Raw genomic sequence first — 21,655 nt, forward strand, 5'->3', positions numbered from 1 at the left:
GCAGGACACTGCGACACCCAACACGTCCAGAAGTGCTACAGAGTGACTCCAGGAACACTGTTATGAGTTTAAACACATCAACTGGCCACCAAACTCCCTAGACATGAACATTATTGAGCATGTCTGGGATTTCTTGCAACGTGCTGTTCAGAAGAGATCTTCGCCCCCTGTACTCTTACGGACTTATGGACAACCCTGCAGGATTCATGGTGTCAGTTCCCTCTAGCACTGCTTCAGACATTAATCGAGTCCATGTCACGTCGTGCTGCGGCACTTGTGCGTGCTCGCGGGGGGCATACGCGATATTAGACAGGTGTACCAGTTTCTTTGGCTCTTCAGTGTACATTTGTGGACCCGCCACATGATTACGAAAAACGCTCTATCGATTCTGTCAATTGTGAGCCGATTGCCAATCGTGAACTTTAGTGTGGTTTTCTCAAAGACGATGGGAGGGGGGAGGGGGGGTTGAGTTAAAATAACTTAGATCTTCATTTTGCGCAGTGAGCGAAATGTCATCATCATGTTCATAAATTTCACTCTATTATTTGACTGTTCTAGACTGTAAAGTGGTTGACGTAGTGCACTTGCATTTTACAGGAGTAAAGACAAAATCTCCGTCCAACCATTCTGATTTGGGGTTTCCGTGGTTTTCCTAATTCTTTAAACAGCAATTCCGGCATGATTCTTTGAGGGGGACACTGTCGATTTCCATCTAGCATCCCAGTCCGATGTGAGCTTGTGTTCCGTCTCTAACAGTCGCGTCGTTAACGGAACGTCAACCTTACTCCTTTTTTCAACCATTTTCTTTACACCACTTTGAAGATGCGTCCTAGTGGCAGTATCTGCGATTTTTAGAAGCAGGAGTGATCGTCACCTACTGACTTGTTTCCAGCGCGTCTCTGGACACCGAACGAGAAGGACCGCTGCGGCAACAGCATCGCGATCGTCGACAACTTCCTGTGATGGACCATCACCATAATGTGAAGGATGACCTACTAAGGAGACTGCCTACACTACGCTTGTCCGTCCTCTTTTAGAATACTGTTGCGCGGTGTGGGGTCCTTACCAGATAGGACTGACTGAGTACATCGAAAAAGTTCAAAGAAAGGCAGCACGTTTTGTAATATCGCGAAATATGGTGTAACCTCCCCACGAAAATATGAAAGTCAATGTTAAGTGAAATGTGCCAGATGTTGTCATCCCACAAAACTGAATAATAAAAAAATGAACCAAGCGTAACCTCCTTGCAAAATTAAAGAATAACAATGGCCCAAATGTAAACTTCCCACAAAATTAAAGAATAATAATTGATCATAAACCCACACAATAATATTAATTAAATAATGAACCATCAACTGTATGTAACATCTCAACACAAATCATTAAACCTGATAAATTTTATAAGGGCAGCAACGCTGACCTTCGGCCCTGTGAAATAATTAAATCTGATAAATTCTTACCTCAGTAACACTGCATCTATATCTGCTCTTATTTTTCGGTACAGCTCCGTGCAATGCTGGCCCATATTTAATTTTGATTCTTGGAGGAAATGCATAGGAAATATTCTTTAAATTGAAATGAATCTTTTTCTTCAAAAAAGTTACTATATAGAAAAATTATTATTGGGGCATCATTTTTTGAACAAATTAATTACAATTAACATACGTTATTAGCTGAGCGCAATGCTGCTTCATTTACCTTCTACTATAATACACATCGTCCACCACAATCCCGACCAGATTCGGAAGAACAGCACGCCGTCGACTCATGCCGACGCCCGCTGCCTAGCACCGACTACTCGCTACAACTACTGCCGACTGACTACTACTGCAGACAGAGTGCAACTCGCAACTGCACCAGACTGCTACTACTATCCAACTGACTACTCTCTCTGCCCACTCGCAACACACTACTGAACTCTCGCGCGGTCAAGCGCAGACTAGCAACGATAAATAACTCTCTGCTCAGAGATTCTGTCATGCCTCGCCATCGCTGGTAATAAATACATACGTGTTTCATAACCCTCCACTGGGGGGGGGGGGGGGGGGGGGCAAAAATTTGACAGCGATGGTGAGTCATTTGGACTTGCCATGAGCAACAAATTTTTTTCTTAACTAACTAACTTCACAATCACAGAATATACAGATATACAGGTGTAGAACATGAAGTAAATATAGTGCACATGCACTGAGTACAGAACATATCAGGTAATGACAAAATATATATACAATGAGTACAGAACATACCAGCAAATCACAAAAAATGTATATGCAATAAGTAGAAATCATGTTAACAAAATGAAAAAGTGCACATGCACTGTAGTTCAGAACATATTTGCAAATCACAAAAATGTATAGGCCATAAATACAAATCATGATAACAAAATGATTTTTTTCACTATGTCACAAGAATTAGGATAGGAAAGGGAAGGATTGCGTCATGGTTGTAGCACTTTAGGTTGCACGCAGCTGCAGTGAAAGTCCATATCTTTCTACAGAAGCACAACACCAAGTGAGGCAATCTAAAGTTCTTTTCCCAGAAGTATTAATCAGCGTAGCCAAGACACTGAAATGCCGTAGTAATATTCCATGTTATCCTTTTGGTAGTACATTAGGTATACCAAACAGTGGGACCATAATAGCATCTTCATCGCTCATGGTGGTGGACAGCATGTCGTGTCAACACCACATCCTTGTCTGTTACAACAACGTAGAATTAGTGCAAAAACCAAATATAGTGCTCCATGATCATGAGGATATACAGGACAAACGGATATTGCAGTAATTCCAGGTAATTAGGTTAGAAGGTGAAGGACATTAAGTCACATACTAGTCTTCATTGAGAATTACAATAGTAATGGGTGGCACTCATTGCCCAGTTATTGAACATTTCTGTACCATGTATGTAGTATTACAGAATAATGTTCATGAGTAACTTTACAGAGAACATTGGCACTCATTGCCTAATTGTAAACCATCAGAAGTCATTTACAGAGAACATTGGCACTCATTGTCTAATTACGAACCATCAGAAGTCATCATAGTATTACAGAATAATGTTTACATAATAATAATCATGAATTGCTTTTACAGAGAACATTGGCACTCATTGTCTAATTACAAACCATCAGAAGTCATCATAGTATTACAGAATAATGTTTACACAATAATATTCATGAATTGTTTTTACAGAGAACATTGGCACTCATTGCCTAATTGCAAAACCATCAGAAGTCATCATAGTATTACAGAATAATGTATACATAATAATATTCATAAATTGTTTTTTACAGAGAACATTGGCACTCATTTCTTAGTTACAAACCATCAGAAGTCATCATAGTATTACAGAATAATGTTTACATAATAATATTCATAAATTGTTTTTACAGAGAACATTGGCACTCATTGCCCAATTGCAAACCATCGGAAGTCATTTACAGAGAACATTAGCACTCATTGCCTAATTACAGACTATCAGAAGTCATCATAGTATTACAGAATAATGTTTACATAATAATATTCATGAATTGTTTTTACAGAGAACATAGGCACTCATTGTCTAATTGCAAATCATCAGAAGTCATCATAGTATTACAGAATAATGCACATAATTAATCTAATTAAAGTAATCATTGCCATTCATTTTTTTTGCTAGCAATGCATTGCGTTACGTAATTACTGGGGAATGAAAATATTTGCTTTTAAATTATTGCTGCAAATGAAGATGTGTAACGTCATTCGTCTTGAGTCAGCTGTAGCAAGATTATGAAACAAGTAGAGTATATGTAATCACATTCATAAATGACATGGGTTTAATGAACAACTGCTTATAGCACATTAATTTCATAAATAATTTGTCCTGCAAAATATACAAAAATGGATTATTAAACTGAAAGAAGAAACGCATTTTATGCTGAAAAGTAGTGAACTTCGAATTAACAGGTAGTGAAATGTGTATAAAAAATGTGTTCCCTAGCTGTCCTTTCCAAAACCTTCAGTCATCCTACTATGCAAAATAACACATACTGTCAAAAGGAACTGCAACAAATACTTAAATAACTACATAGCATAAATACATAAACTTCAACATCATCCTCATCTGTAAAGAAAAAAACTTCATTATCCATCACTTCATTATCCATATTGTCATAACTCCATTATTATCATCACCTGTAAAGAAAAACTTCATTATTCATAGTAGCATATTCTTCATCATTATTCATCATCATTCATTATCTTCTGCAAAAAAGTTACTTCATTATTCATTATACAATTATTCCTTATTTCTATCATATTTCATCACTAAAACTAAGATGTGAAGTTCTGTCTGACAGCCTGCATCAATCGCTTCGTATTCTGAAAGAAAAAATTAGTTAAGACTGCTATTCTACGATGTGTATAGTATATTCTTGTTAATGCTTGTTAATCCTGATCCGTGTACTCTTCCTCATAAGGTTTTTGCATCTTCTTTCGCTTATTCCTTAGGTGAAATTCCATTTCTGTTTAATTTATTTCCTTTACACGTTATTTCTTTCTGAAAATGATGAACAAAGATCAATGTCTTGCATTTAAATCATATACCCATTAAATAAAAACTGGTTTATAGTAACATAATTGAGCATACAGCATACCATGACAGAAAACGTAATATGTCAAAAATATAGATAGTGTTCAGAGGCAAAAACGTACACAGAATATCACAATGCAACAGCAAAAAAAAAAGTAAAGTAGTCACGATGTTGAGATATCATAAGGCAAAAATGTCAAAGTCAACTGGTGTGTGTTATATCTTAACTATTTCATAGTGCATACAAACAAAACATGAAAACAATCGTACATACATAAAAAATGATGACAATAAATGTTACTTTCTTTGTGTCCAGCTTGTAGGTTGTGTAGTTAATAGAGGCGAGAATTAAAGACTTTAATGGAGAGACAATTTAATAAAATTAATATGTCACTAGTCAAAATTGCATAATTATTCATAAGATACGTAAGTTTATCTGGAAAAATATGCACGGTCTGATGTGTAACGACAAGAAGAGCGACCTGCTAACCTTACCTTGCCGGGCACTTGCCAAGAAAAATACGACAATCATTAGTAAGTAGTCATATAAATATAATTGCATAATTGGTCATAAAATGTGTAAATTCATCTGGAAAAATATGCACGGTCTGATGAGTAACGACAAGAAAAGCGACCTGCTAACCTTACCTTGCCGGGCACTTGCCAAGAAAATACGACAATCATCAGTAAGTATTCATGTGAATATAATTGCATAAGTGGTCATAAAAATTAGGAAATGGCATTACAGCATGTGAAATCATAAAGTATCTTCATTCAATAAAAGGTTTAATATTCGATATGTGGTGTTTCCTTTGGATTTTCTGGTTCTCAAAGTTTCGACGTGTACAACATTGGGGTGAGGAATGCTGCGAATCCGATATGGACCTGCGTATAGAAGTTCAAATTTACTGCACCTACCTTTTATTTTGCTGGATAAATAGTGTGTACGTACTAATATCTTCTGTCCAACGTGAAAGTCACGGCGTATACAAACCTGTTTTTGTTGTCTTCTCCGGCGCTCTGCGGCACGTTTGATGTTGTTCAGCGCAATGTCAATTATTTCATTGTGTCGTAGTCGACGAGATGTAGGAAAGTTTACTAATTCTTTAATTTTGTTACGTGGTTCAACATTTTTCAGTATAACAGACGGAGATAGCATAGTGGATTCATTTGGTATGGAATTAATTACATCCTGGAATGAGTGTATGTGTGTGTCCCAATCAATATGTCTTTTATGGCAGTATATTCTACACAGTTTACCAATTTCTTTCATTAATCGTTCACAAGGGTTCGAAGTAGCATGGTACCTGGATATATAGATCGGAGAAATGTTTCTAGCTCGTAACATACGTGTCCATATAGCAGATCGAAACTGTAATCCATTGTCAGAAATTACTTTCAACACATGCCCTACATGAAATAGAAAATGTTTTACAAATGCTTTCGAAACAGTTTTAGCAGTAGCTTTGCGTAACGGAGTGAAGGTAACAAATTTTGAAGTGAGTTCAACAGCGACAAAGATGTAGCAGAAACCTCTATTAGTTCTGGGAATCGGACCAAAAATGTCCACAGCGGCCATATGTCTTAATTTAACAGGTAAAATGGGATATAACGGAGGAATATGTGAAGTTGTATCTGACTTAGCTTTCTGGTAGATTTTACATGACGCTAAAACTCGTCGTATACGTTTCTCCATGTTGGCAAAATAACAATTCTGTCTCAGTATAAGAAAACATTTTCTGGCTCCGTAATGTGCGTAACTTAAATGAGTATACCAGATTAATTTGTTAACAAGCTCGTCAGGAATGCATAATAACCAATTGTTGTTGTCAGGATGAGAGCGGCGAAACAGAATATTATTGCGTACAGTGTAATGGTTTCTAATGGTAACATTATTCCTATCTTGCCAAAGGTGTTTAACCCTTTAGTGACCAGTGGGAACTATAGTTCCCACTTATTTGTTTTTGCTGCAAGTTCAGTGGTAATCCATGTTCCCACTTTTCACTTGTGCTACCATCTTTGTTAGAGTGTGCTAACTATGTGTAGATTGTCAACGGTAAGGCGAAAGCTGTTGTATTTCTACCTTGTGAGTTAATCAATGCAGAAGCGCAGTTCCCATGTGAAAACAAGCCACTGTTTCGACCGCTGCAGTGTTTTTTGGATGGTGTGCTTTCCTTTAGCGTGTGAAGTGACTTGTGTTGTATTTATCTACTTTTATATTTTAGAGGGAGATAGTATTCGTGTATATTTGATGGATTTGACTTAAAATTACATAAATATTACAAGGTAAGTTAGTGGAAGCAGAAGTGAAGTATTCTGCCCATTGGTTGTGGCAGAGTATAATAAAATAAAGGGAGGAGTGGATAGATTTGATCAGCTGCGTGAACGGTATGCTGTAGGCCGTCATTTATGGAAGTGGTGGCACAAACGGTTTATCTTTCTTGTGGATTTGGCAGTTGTCAATTCCTACATCATGTGGAAGCTACAGAAGACAGAAGCAGACCAGCTAACATTTAGATTGCACTTGGCAAGGCAGCTTATCTCTGACTTCTCACGTCGTAAGAGAAGAGGAAGGCCTGTTCATTTTCAAACACCAAAAAGAGGTGTGTCTGGAGTACCAGATGAAGTTTGTCTGGGGAAAGTTGGAACTCATTTCCCTACAAAAGGTACAACAAACAAAAGATGCCGCCAATGTAGCATTAAGAACAAAGAAACGAGAACAAAAATAATGTGTAGCAACTGTCGTGTACCTTTGTATGTAGCACCATGCTTCTCGAAGTTCCATAGTACATCACCTTAGTGAACGCAAAGGACAGTATGAACTAATACAAATATAAATGTAATGTTTAACATGTTTTTGTACTAAAAAATAAAGGAAATACATTTTTTTTAAATTGGCAAGTGAAGTTACTCCAGAGTTCGGTGGGAACAATAGTTCCCACTAATTTTTTTATACTCGTAGGCTAAACTCTCACTTTCAAGATTTAAACTATGATTGTATGAACGGTTTCTTAGCCCAATAAAGTGTACATAAAAAGTCTACAACTTCCTGAAGAAATTTGGTCACTAAAGGGTTAATCTCTTTCCATACGTTGTCTTTACTTTGCTCTTGTGCTATGTCCTGTAATGACGACGAAATGAAATTTTCAAATGCAACTTGTTGAATGTACATGACGCTGAAATTTGCTTTGCAGAAGTTGGTTGTGATGTCTTGCTGATTGTTGCCGAGAGAACGAGATAGTGCGTCTGCTACAACATTTTGTGTGCCGGGAATGTGAACAATTGTAAAATTAAATTCCTGCAAATAAAGTTTCCATCTGCTTAATCCGTCATGAGTAAATTTAGGGGAAAGTAAAAATTGTATAGCTCTATGGTCTGTGTAAACGGCGGTATGTCTTCCATAAAGAAAATGTCGAAATCTCGCAAATCCCCAAACAACACTTAATGTTTCCAGTTCTGTAACAGAATAATTTCGTTCAGCAGGTGACAGAATGCGACTTGCAAAAGCGATGTTTTTAATTACTGTACAACCATCTTCTTCAATTTCCTGGAAAATATGTACGCCTAAAGCGGTGTTAGAACTGTCTGTGGCAATGGAAAAATTTCTGGTAAGATCTGGGTGTGATAAAAGTGGTGCATTCAGCAAAGCATGTTTCAAATAACATTCTCGTGAACAAGATTCTGCGTGTCGAAATTATTGCTTGCGTTACTGGAATATGCAACCTGTACTGTATCTAGTCAAATTCTTTCTGACGTGTTATTATTTTCGGGAGGATGCTGTGGCATTTCGACTATTTGAACTGTTCTATGTTTCTTCCTGACGTATTACGCTCTGGATGATACCTACTGTCTGGTTCATTCATGATAATATGTTGGCTTGGCTCTGAGCACTATGGGACTCAACTGCTGTGGTCATTAGTCCCCTAGAACTTAGAACTACTTAAACCTAACTAACCTAAGGACATCACACACATCCATGCCCGAGGGAGGATTCGAACCTGCGACCGTAGCAGTCGCACGGTTCCGGACTGCGCGCCTAGAACCGCGAGACCACCGCAGCCGGCGATAATATGTTGTTGCTGATGTTCTTGCTGCTGACGAGATCGACTGTTATTAAATGTACGCTGAAAATTGTGCTCATTGTTTTTACGTCTGTCGTGATAGTCATTTCTATACGGCGCATTGCGATAGGAATTGAAGTAGTGTGTTTTCTGTATGTACTAGTTTACTATTTGTTGGGGCTGAGACTATACGTGCACGCGGCGAAACATTAACGCTTGGTTGACCTTGTATACTACATTGTTGGTTATGTATGCTAACCGGTTGATTTTGATGCTATTGCGGTGAAAAATCTCTATTGTTACCAAAATGTGGTTCGTGTTGCTGTTAATTTTACAATTAGTGACGATTACAATTTTATCTGTTATTAGAATTACGCTAGTAGTTCTGGAGTGCCTAATGAAAATTGTCACTTTCGGTAAAAGCTGTCTTATCGGGTTTTCTTTAGTCATTCTTAATTCTAGATAGATCGATAGTTGAAGAGCTGTTTTAATAGATATAAAGGATAGTAGAAGAGAAGGCAGCAGTGCAGAAAACTAAAGATGAAACAGCACTACTACGGCTCGGGGCCCTGTGCACGCTACGGCACATACTCATTAAAGCGTAATGAATCCCCTGAGGTCAATTACGCGCTACAAATAAATTTTAGCTTTTGCGTTACAGGCAATGCCGGTGAAAATTCAAAAACAAATTGTTGTATCCTTGCTAATTCTAGTTTCTGCATTACAGGCAATGCTGTTGAAAATACAATCGCAAATTGTATCCAGTTCAAAGCGTGTACCTGTGCTCTGTCATTTTTAAATACTTTAAATTTTCTCACTGATAGAAAATGTTTGTAGTCAAAATTATCGTCTCTGTATGTCGGAACCGGTTCAGGATTGAATGAAAATCTATTTGACTGGGACTGTTCGGAATCTAACTCATGTACTCTCTGTAAATTACCCAAATTATACACGCTGCGTGAATCTGACAAATGTTCGCAAAGTGGCGTCTGCTGTGATGTGTTAAACACTGAAACATTTTTCATCTCTGTTACTTCTTGCTGTAAACTTGACAATTTTCTACGTATCTATCTCACTGATCATCTGCTGTAAATTTTGGAATTCAGGTGTTTGGTTAAACAAAACCGGCGCCGTATCGTCTGATTTGCTGTCATTATTACTTTCAATAACGTCAATACGACTGGCCAATTCATCATATTTTTCAGTCAGTATTTTTACCTGATCATCGTTTTTATTATCTGAAGTATTAATTTGTTTTTGTAATTTACGTGTGGTTTCATTCAATTTTTTAACGTCAGCTTTAATGACATCGGAATCCTGTGTTAGTTCTAATTGTTCGAGTCTGTCTGTCACTGTCTGAAAGTCTGCTGTGTGTGTGTCTGTTTTCGATTTAAGATCGAAAATTTCATCACGTAATTCTGTGTTCAGTTGTTTGATGGTATTAATTTCGTCGGACACTGTAGCAATATTGTTGTCTACGTATGTTTTTGCTTTCGCAAACAATTTACGTTTATCTTCCTGTCTCTGTGCGGTGATTGTTTCCATGACTTGTCGTTTTACTTTATTCTGTTCCTGTATAAATTTACGGAAACGCGTATCACTGTTTTGTACGTGTTGATTAAAACGTTCGTCAATTTGGCTGTTCTGTAGGTCGAATTTCGCGTCTATTTTTGTATCCAGTGTGCGCGAAAGTTCTGCTGTCATCAATTTAAACTCGTCGCGTAATTGTGTTGCCTTCTCAGAGCATTGTTTACCGACTGCACTAATTTCGTCTCTAAGTGTTTCTGTTGCAGCTGTTTGCATATCCCTTAATTCTTGAGCAACAGATCTAATTTCTTCACTACTTTTCCTAGAACAAGCCTCAATTTCCTCACGTAATCGTTCTTTAGTATCATGACACTGCTCGGCAACGGCTCTAATCTGTTCACTAAGCTGTCTGGAATTGTTGTCTAATTTTTCATTTAACTGTCTGGAATTGTTGTCTAATTTTTCATTAAGTTGTTTAAAATCTTCTTTAAGGTCGTCTTGTTTTTCATTAAGTTGTTTCAAGCTTTCCCTAAGTTGTTTGTTATCTTCACTCTGTTGTTTGGAATTGTTATCTAGTTGTTTGAAATTTTCCTTAAATTGTTTGTTATCTTCACTAATTTGTATGTTTGATTTAAGAAGTTGTTGCAATAATGCCATCATTTGATCCGAGCCAAAATTAGCATTTCTATTGTCTGTGCTGTTTGATGGTGTACCCGCAATTGTCACGTTTTGTGTATCCATTTGGATATTCTGTGATTCTTGAAAAGGTTTGCTAATCGGATGTGCACTGTTGGTCACTAAATCGGAATTAAATAAATCTGTCCTACTTTGAGTATCCTGTTCATTTTCATTAGAAAAATTCGTCTGTTCGTTACGTGAATTTTGCAAACCGGTTGTGTTAAGCTGGGCAGCGCTCATTGCAACAGAACGCCCCGCGTCATCAATTGTCGTTAAATTAACAGACGACGTAATTGAATTTATCTGTTCATCAATAAGATCAAAATCAACATTGGTGGTCGGTACACACTGATTGTCACTAAATGGAGGATTGTCATCATTACATTGCGTGTCACAATTACTATCGGTCAAGTTGTTTAAGTCGGCTATTTCACTCATTATACATCGCGATGTACTGTTAACAGTCTTTCGCGGCATTTTACACAAATCACAATTATTCAATAATGAAACAAAGACAATACAAAATGCAACAAACACAAATACAACAAAGAGCAACGAATTGCCGATGATCTGTGAAAGAAAGTGACAAAGTTAGTAAAAGCGTTGCGCCAAATGCTAATTATATTAAGTAAATAAGAGCAGATATCTGACTACTTATCAGAAGATTCACAAAGAAATACGATCCTGGTCCGGATGTCGCCAAGTGTAACCTCCCCACGAGAAATTTGAAAGTCAAAGATTACAGAAATGGTGCCAAATGTTGTCTTCCCACAAAACTGAATAATAAAAAAATGAACCAAGCGTAACTTCCTTGCAAAATTAAAGAATAACAATGGCCCATATGTAAACTTCCCACAAAATTAAAGAATAATAATTGATCATAAACCCACACAATAATATTAATTAAATAATGAACCATCAACTGTATGTAACATCTCAACACAAATCATTAAACCTGATAAATTTTATAAGGGCAGCAACGCTGACCTTTGGCCCTGTGAAATAATTAAATCTGATAAATTCTTACCTCAGTAACACTGCATCTATATCTGCTCTTATTTTTCGGCACAGCTCCGTGCAATGCTGGCCCATATTTAATTTTGATTCTTGGAGGAAATGCATAGGAAATATTCTTTAAATTGAAAAGAATCTTTTTCTTTAAAAAAGTTACTATATAGAAAAATTATTATTGGGGCATCATTTTTTGAACAAATTAATTACAATTAACATATGTTATTAGCTGAGCGCAATGCTGCTTCATTTACCTTCTACTATAATGCACATCGTCCACCACAATCCCGACCAGATTCGGAAGAACAGCACGCCGTCGACGCATGCCGACGCCCGCTGACTAGCACCGACTACTCGCTACAACTACTGCCGACTGACTACTACTGCGCCGGCCGCGGTGGTCTAGCGGTTCTGGCGCTGCAGTCCGGAACCGCGGGACTGCTACGGTCGCAGGTTCGAATCCTGCCTCGGGCGTGTGTGATGTCCTTAGGTTAGTTAGGTTTAAGTAGTTCTAAGTTCTAGGGGACTTATGACCTAAGATGTTGAGTCCCATAATGCTCAGGGCAATTTTAACCATTTTTTTGACTACTACTGCAGACAGAGTGCAACTCGCAACTGCACCAGACTGCTACTACAATCCAACTGACTACTCTCTCTGCCCACTCGCAACACACTACTGAACTCGCGCGCGGTCAAGCGCAGACTAGCAACGATAAATAACTCTCTGGTCAGAGATTCTGTCATGCCTCGCCATCGCTGGTAATGAATACATACGTGTTTCAGTGGGAGAGAGTGTCACAGGATTTGAGATGGACATCATTAAAAGAAAGACGTTTTTCGTTGCGACGGAATCTTCTCACGAAATTCCAATCACCAACTTTCTCCTCCGAATGCGAAAATATTTTGTTGACACCGACTTACATAGGGAGGAACGATCACAAAGATAAAATAAGGGAAATCAGAGCTCGTACGGAAAGATATAGGTGTTCATTCTTCCCGCGCTCTATACGAGATTGGAATAATGGAGAATTGTGAAGGTGGTTCGATGAACCCTCTGCCAGGCACTTAAATGTCATTTGCAGAGTATCCATGTAGACGTAGATGTAGATGTAGATGTAGAGAAGTAATGAACTCTACAGAGTACTTCTCTCAGAAACCGTCGAAGGTGACAGCTGTTCTTGTGAAAACGTCAGAGAAATGTTGCAGGCCTTCGGTTCATTTTGTTACATAAATGTATCACCATAATTTCCTCGTTAAGTCGAGCTCTATATGGATACAGACAGGCACTCGTGTACACTGGTACGCGCGAAGGCAGTAATCGAGCTTGTTGGCTACTTGAAAGAGACTTAATGCAACCGGACTTGGGTCAGTAACTTACCGGTGAAGTGTTGACAAACGCAGAGTAAACACACAACCGGTCCGCATCTTTCGACGTGCATTTTGCGTCACTGGTGGCCTTGCACATTTTTCCCGGCGGAAAACCGCCGCAGGATGATGTCACAGGGAATTGGCGCGGCGTCTCTGGTGTCCGGACATTTGCCACGCCGGACATTTGCCGCAATTTTACCTGCTCCGAAGGGTTGGGTCTCTTGTCTCCCCCTCCTCCCCCCCTCCTCCTCCCCATCGCTTACTGATGAGCCTTTCCGCTGGTTTACTTAACATAGAACCAGAATCTCTTTGGATTTTCCGCCACGTTTCTAGAGAGAGTTTCGTTGTGGAAATTATTAAATGCATCTCGCATTGAAATCCGCACCAAATTTCGAGCCTCAGTAAAACTTCGCCAATCTAGGAGATTTTGCGTTCGTTTAAATTATACTTGCCTTTTTCGGTGCTCCTGCAGCAGTTTCTGTCGTGTTTTGTGTACCATGGGGTATCAGTTCCGCCTCTTATTAATTTATTTGGTACGAATCTCTCGAGTGCTGTTGATACTACTTCTTTCAACTTAAGCCACATATGGTCTTCACTTATATAGTTTGGAAGAATTGGAGATTGTCTCTTAGAAAAACGTCAACCGAATTTTTAGTTGCTTTTATAAGTAGATATATTTCGCGTTTAGTTTTGGTGAATTTCTTTGTTACGGAATTGAGCCTCGCAACGACTCTGTGTTCACTAATCCCTGTATCCGTCGTGATGCTCAGTATTATTTGTGGCTAAGAGGTCAACTGTGTTTTCGTAACTATTTACAATCTGAATGGCCTCGTGAACTAATTCTTCAAAATAATTAAAAAAAAAGCATTTAGAACAATTAAAAAAGTTGTTTTCTATCTACAATAGGGTCTGAAAATATATTTTTGTCAACATACGGAAGGTAGATTGAAGTCACTGCCAACTATAATTGTATGAGTAGGGTACCTATTTGTGATGAGGCTCAAGTTTTCTTTGAACTGTTCATCTGAGACCGAGGGTCGGTAAAAGGAGCCAGTTATTAATTTATTCCGGTTGTCGAATATAACCTCTGCCCATACTGCCCATACTAAGTCACAGGAACTATCTGCTTCAATGTCGCTTGTGAGCTGGAACACAAATTACATTATTTTTCCTCTAGTTTTACTTCTTGTTTCTGTTGTAGTGCAGATCATTACAATTACGGCTTTCCCTCCAAAACCTAGGATGCTTTCTCTATAACCCTGTAAATACCAGAGCTAAACAATGTAGAGCAACAACGTACGTTACAGGAATTCTGTATTACTTCATTTCCTTATTTCTAACATTTTAAAATTGTACATCGACTTTTGATGACATGTCAATCATAGATGCTCTTATCTCTATTTAGTGAACGTATTTTCTGTCATGTTTTGAACATTGTCGCGCTAAACTTTATTAACTAATGTTTCGCCGCAAGGGATATCGCATTTTAGAGAGTAAATTAATATGGAGTATGTCGTTCTTCTTTTCAAACATTCACATACCCATTTCTTCTTTCCTTGTTGTCTTTTGGGCATGCAGTTGTAGTAATTAAAGTAGGCACAAATGCAGTGAGCAAAAAGAAATGCCTAGCGTACATTCGCATTCTCGTTACATCATTCCTTCCTTGTTGCTCCCATGGCGATGGACTGTTTCTATCGCAATCAGTAAGCGTGAAAGGAAGCTACCGTACAGACAGAGGAATCTACAGGGTGTTAAAAACAGGTACGGCCAAACTTTCAGGGAAGATTCCTCACACACAAATAAAGAAAAGATGTTATGTGGACATGTGTCCGGAAACGCTTAATTTCCATGTTAGAGCTCATTTTAGTTTCGTCTGTATGTACTGTACTTCATCGATTCACCGCCAGTTGGCCCAATTGAAAGAAGGTAATGTTGACTTCAGTGCTTGTGTTGACATGCGACTCATTGCTCTACAGTACTAGCAAGCATCAAGCACATCAGTACGTAGCATCAACAGGTTAGTGTTCATCACGAACGTGGATTTGCAGTCAGTGCAATGTTTACAGATGCGGAGTTGGCAGATGCCCATTTGATGTATGGATTAGCACGGGGCAATAGCCGTGGCGCGGTACGTTTGTATCGAGGCACATTTCCAAAACGAAGGTGTCCCGACAGGAAGACGTTCGAAGCAATTGATCGGCGTCTTAGGGAGCACGGAACATTCCAGCCTATGACTCGCGACTGGGGATGACCTAGAACGACGAAGACACCTGCAATGGACGAGGCAATTCTTCGTGCAGTTGACGACAACCCTAATGGCAGCGTCAGAGAAGTTGCTGCTGTACAAGGTAATGTTGACCACGTCACTGTATGGAGAGTGCTACGGGAGAACCAGCTGTTTCCGTACCATTTACAGTGTGTGCAGGCACTATCAACAGCTGATTGGCCTCCACGGGTACACTTCTGCGAATGGTTCATCCAACAATGTGTCAATACTCATTTCAGTGCAAATGTTCTCTTTACGGGCGAGGCTTCATCCCAACGTGATCAAATTGTAAATTTTCACAATCAACATGTGTGGTCTGACGAGAATCCGCACGCAATTGTGTAATCACGTCATCAACACAGATTTTCTGTGAACGTTTTGGCAGGCATTGTTGGTGATGTCTTGATTGGGCCCCATGTTCTTCCACCTGCGCTGAATGGAGCACTTTATCATGATTTCATACCGGATACTCTACCTGTGCTGTTAGAACATTTGCCTTTACAAGTACGACACAACATGTGGTTCATGCACGATGGAGCTCCTGCACATTTCAGTCGAAGTGTTCGTAAGCTTCTCAACAACAGAACGATGACCGATGGATTGGTAGAGGCGGACCAATTCCATGACCTCCACGCTCTCCTGACCTCAATACTCTTGACTTTCATTTATGGGGGCATTTGAAAGCTCTTGTCTACGCAACCCCGGTACCAAATGTAGAGACTCTTCGTGCTCGTATTGTGGACGGCTGTGATACAATACGCCATTCTCCAGGGCTGCATCAGCTCATCAGGGATTCCATGCGATGGAGGGGGGATGCATGTATCCTCGCTAACGGAGGACATTTTGAACATTTCCTGTAACAAAGTGTTTGAAGCCACGCTGGTACGTTCTGTTGCTGTGTATTTATATTCCATGATTAATGTGATTTGAGGAGGAGTAATAAAATGAGCTCTAACATGGAAAGTAAGCGTTTCCGGACACATGTTCACATAACATATTTTCTTTCTTAGTGTGTGAGGAATGTTTCCTGAAAGTTTTGCCGTATCTTTTTGTAACACCCTATATATTTATACTTGGCAGAACTAATTACATACTGACATAATCGTCGGTATAGCTTTCGTTTCCCAAAAGTTATAAATATTTCGATTTCGGAAAAGAAGCTCTGTATTTGGCCAAGATGTCGAAGAAGAAGGTCCCTTACGTACTGGTTGTATCGAGTAAGATGTGAAGACGGCGGTTTGAAAGCGTGCAGAAGTAGTACGAGGAAGGGCGTCCCTTACCTGAGGGATCGCTACTGAAGATACCTGGCGAAGGGGGAAGTGTGGCAAATGTCCGGTGTGGCAAATGTCCGGCGTGGCAAATGTCCGGCATTCGGCGTCTCTTACCTGTTTCAGTTTCACAATTATGGAATCGTGCTACAGAAGAAAATTGCCTTTTTTGAGGATCCCAGTTCCTATCCTTTTTTTACTGCAATAGCCCCCTTCGTCCTCTCCCACAGAGAGACATCACCTTTAGTTTCGGAAATAACGTACACTCCGCGAATAATTTACCTAGAGACATTTACGTAGCGTTACTAGATTATTCGCTGTGTAACCTCCCCATCATATTTGTTTCTGTATGAAATGTAGCCCAACTTTACTTTCCACTCTATAAAAATCTACATATTACCAAAACTATGTACTCACAAGCTGTTATCCAACCTCTACTCGTGTGCTAACCTTTGACTAAACAGAACCTGATTTGAACTGAACTTTTTGTTGTTGTTGTTGTTGTGGTCTTCAGTCCGGAGATTGGTTTGATGCAGCTCTCCATGCCACTCTATCCTGTGCAAATTTCTTCATCTCCCAGTACCTACTGCAGCCTACATCCTTCTGGATCAGCTTAGTGTATTCATCTCTTGGTCTCCCTCTACCATTTTTACCCTCCACGCTGCCCTCCAGTACTAAATTTTTGATCCCTTGATGCCTCAGAACATGTCCTAACAACCGATCCCTTCTTCCAGTCAAGTTGCGCCACAAACTCCTCTTCTCCCCAATTCTATTCAATACCTCCTCATTAGTTATGTGATCTACCCATCTAATCTTCAGCATTCTTCTGTAGCACTCTTACTGTTCTGAATACAACTTGTCTTTCTATTAATTGCGCAACTGAAGTAAAACAATTATCTGGCCCTAATCAAAATTTCACTTACTTCGCGTCTTGACAGCGTTGTTGCAGATTTCTCGAAAGCACAACAGCAAACAGCAAGTAGGCAGCGGCTAAACTAGATCTCTGTTTCTAAACAGAATTTCCAACTGTTGCATACCAAATGTAGTAATGCGTAACGATAAACAGTGGGGTGGGGAGAGTAAATGTTCCTGTGCAACGATATTCCAAGACAACCATTTTAGAATGAAGTAAGACTTCGCGTGATCTTCACATATAACATAGGTCTGAACAATACTTAGCTTAACAATGTGAATAATGACTTAAAAATGTTACAACATTAACAGAGAATTTCTATAAAAATCAAACAGTGTACTTAGTTAATATGTTAAGTTTTACTTCCTTTCGCTTTCCAAAATATATACACACATCAAAAAAAAAAAGTTTTGCGTCACCTCGGTTCCGAGAGTTCCGCAACCTGTACAGAAAATTGGAATAGAGGTCAACATAAACATCATTTCCGCCCTTTTTATTGTTCATGAAAACCACACATTGCATGTTGTACCACCATAGCGAGCCCTTCAGAGGTGGTGGTCCTGACTGCTGTACACACTGGTCCTCTAACACCCAGTAGCACGTCCTCTTGCATTGACGCATGCCTGTATTCGTAGTGGCATACTATCCACAAGTTCACCAAGGCACTGTTGGTCCAGATTGTCCCACTCCTCAACGGCGATTTGGCTTAGATCCCTCAGAGGGTTTCGTCGTGGCATACTGTCCAAAAACTCATAAAGGCACTGTTGGTCCAGATTGTCCCACTCCTCAACGGCGATTCGGCGATTCGGCGTAGATCCCTCAGGTTGGTTGGTGGGTCACGTCGTCCATAAACAGCCCTTTTCAATCTATCCCAGGCATGTTCGATAGGGTTCGTGTCTGAAGAACATGATGGCCACACTACTCGAGCGATGCTGTTATCCTGAAGGAAGTCATTTACAAGACGTGCACGATGAGGGCGCGAATTGTTGTCCATGAAGACGAATGCCTCGCCAATATACTGCCGATATGCTTACACTACAAGTCGGAGGATGGCATTAACGTATCGCACAGCCGTTACGGAGCCTTCCGTGATCACCAGCGGCGGACGTCGGCCCTACATAATGCCATCCCAAAACAGCAGGTAGCCTCCACCTTGCTGCACTCTCTGAACAGTGTGTCTAAGGCTCTCAGCCTGACCGGCTTGCCTCCAAACACGTCTCCGACGATTGTCTGGTTGAAGGCATATGCGATGCTCATCGGTGAAGAGAACGTCATGCCAATCCTGAGTGGCCCATTTGGCATGTTGTTGGGTCCATCTGTACCGCGCTGCATGGTGTCTTGGTTGCAAAGATGGAGCTCGCCACCGCGCGACCGCTACGGTCGCAGGTTCGAATCCTGCCTCGGGCATGGATGTTTATGTTGTCCTTAGGTTAGTTAGGTTTAAGTAGTTCTAAGATCTAGGGGACTTATGACCTCAGCAGTTGAGTCCCATAGTGCTCAGAACCATTTGAACCATGGAGCTCGCCATGGACGTCGAGAGTGAAGTTGCGCATCATGCAGCCTACAGCGCACAGTTTGAGTCGTAACACAACGTCCTGTGGCTGCACGAAAAGCATTATTCAACATGGTGGCGTTGCTGTCAGGGTTCATCCGAGCCATATTCCATAGGTAGCGGTCATCCACTGCAGTAGTAGCCCTTGGGTGGCCTCAGTGAGGCATGTCATCAACAGTTCCTGTCTCTCTGTATCTCCTCCATGTCCGAACAGCATCGCATTGGCTCACTCCGAGACACCTGGACACTTCCCTTGTTGAGAGCCCTTCCTGGCACAAAGTAACAATACGAAAGCTATCGAACTGCGGTATTGACCATGTAGGCATGGTTGAACTACAGACAACACGAGCTGTGTACCTCCTTCCTGGTAGAATGAGTGGAACTGATGGGCTGTCGCACTCCTTCCGTCTAATAGGCGCTGCTCACGATGGTTGTTTACATCTTTGGACGGGTTTAGTGACATCTCTAAGAGTAATGGAGTACACTCTTTCAAATTCTGAAGGTACCAGGGGTAAACCGAGCGAGATGGCGCAGTGGTTAGCACACTGGAATCGCATTTGGGAGGACGACGGTTCAAACCCTCGTCCAGACATTCTGATTTAGGTTTTCCATGATTTCCCTAAATCGCTTCAGGCAAATGCCGGAATGATTCCTTTGAAGGGTAAAGGCCGATATCTTTCCCCATCCTTCCCTAATGCAGTGGGATCGATGACCTCGCTGTTTGGTCCCCTCCCCAAACCAACCAACAAGGCGTAAAATAAAAGGAGATGAAGGTTAGGTACAACTTGCGTCGCAACCGGACTGCACGTATAAGAGACGGTGGACATGAAAAAGAAGCAGTAATTGAAAATGGGATGACACATGGCTGTAGCCTCTCCCTAATGTTTTTCAATATGTAAATTGAGCAAGCAGTAAAGGGAACCACAGAGAAATTTCGAAAGGGAGTTGCAGTTCGGCGGGAATAAATAAAAGGTTTGCTGAAAACACTGTAACTCTCTCAGAGACGGCAAAGGACACGCAAGATTCATTGGACGGTATGGATATTGTCTTGAAGAGAGATTGTCGGCTCAGTGTCAATAGAATGTAGACGAATTAAATGAGGGGTCAGTGTCAATAGAATGTGGACGAATTAAATGAGGGGTTGCTTTCCGGATTATGTTAAGAGACGAGAGCCTAAAAGTAGTATATAAGTTTTGCTACTTGGAAAGTAAAATACCCGACGGTGGCCATAGTAGAGGAAATTTAAAATTCCGATTGGCACCAGGAAGAATGGGGATCCTGAAAAACAGAAATTTGTTGTAACCGAAATCAATTTAAGTGTTTGGAAGTCTTTTCTGTAGGAGTCTTGTCTTGTACGGAAGTGAAAAGTGGAAGATAAGTGATTGCGACAAGAAGCGAATAAAAGTTTGTGAAATGTGGCGCTACTGAAGTACGCTGAAGATAAGATGGGTGCATCACGTAACTAACCAGGAAGTTGTCAGTCGAATCTTGAAGAAAAGAAATTTGTGAACTAACTTGACACAAGGAAAGTGTCAGTTGACACATCCTAAGACATCAAAGAATCTCTCTCCTTGAGAGAGAAAAGCTTCCGTCATCAAATCAACACTGAATGAGATTTTCACTCTGCAGCGGAGCGTGCGCTGATATGAAACTTCATGGCGGGTTAAAACTGTGTGCCGGACCGAGACTCGAACTCGGGACCTTTGCCTTTCACGGGCAGCTCCACTGCAGAGTGAAAATCTCATTCTGGAAACATCCCCTAAGCTGTGGCTAAGCCATGTCTCCGCAATATCCTTTCTTTCAGGAGTGCTAGTTCTGCAAGGTTCGCAGGAGAGCTTCTGTAAAGTTTGGAAGGTAAGAGACGAAGTACTGGCAGAAGTAAGGCTGTGAGGAGGGGGCGTGAGTCGTGCTTGGGTAGCTCGATAGTAGAGCACTTGCCCGCGCAAGGCAAAGGTCCCGAGTTCGAGTCTCGGTCCGACACACAGTTTTAATCTGCCAGGAAGTTTCAAATCAACACTGATTTAGAGAGCTTGGCTCGTGCAAAACCCTACTTGCCCTTTTCTCGCGAGATATCCTGCAAAGTCTGGATGAAAGGCAACAGGCAGATTTGATATTTCTAGATTTCCGGAAAGCGTTTGACACTGTGTCACATTGCAGATTGTTAACGAAGGTATAAGACTACGGAGTACGTTTTCAGGTATGTTAGTGGCTCGAAAACCTTTTAAGTAATGGACCCAGTACATTGGCTTCGGCGGAAAGTTTTCATCGGAGACAAAAGTATTGTAAGAAGCACCGCTAGGAAGTGTCGTAAGACCACCCTTATTTACTGTAAACATAAATGATGTGACAGACTGTATCAGCGGCTACCTGACTGATGGTGATGTAGTGGAGGGGAAAATGTAGCGACTGTGGGAGGATACAGGATGACTTGGATAGAATTTC

At 40.4% G+C, this 21,655-nt stretch overlaps 1 long non-coding RNA gene across 1 annotated transcript; it reads right to left on the reverse strand.

The window, feature by feature from the left end:
• Positions 1-1,600: 1,600 nt before the first annotated feature.
• Positions 1,601-12,205, reverse strand: LOC126234776 (uncharacterized). The gene is made up of 2 exons (XR_007544772.1): positions 12,101-12,205; positions 1,601-1,698 (listed from the first exon to the last, which is right to left on the reverse strand). It is a non-coding gene; the product is annotated as an uncharacterized LOC126234776 (long non-coding RNA).
• Between the last annotated feature and the right edge of the window lie 9,450 nt (positions 12,206-21,655).

This window comes from Schistocerca nitens, chromosome 1 (assembly GCF_023898315.1).
Source record: "Schistocerca nitens isolate TAMUIC-IGC-003100 chromosome 1, iqSchNite1.1, whole genome shotgun sequence".
NCBI lineage: Eukaryota > Metazoa > Arthropoda > Insecta > Orthoptera > Acrididae > Schistocerca > Schistocerca nitens.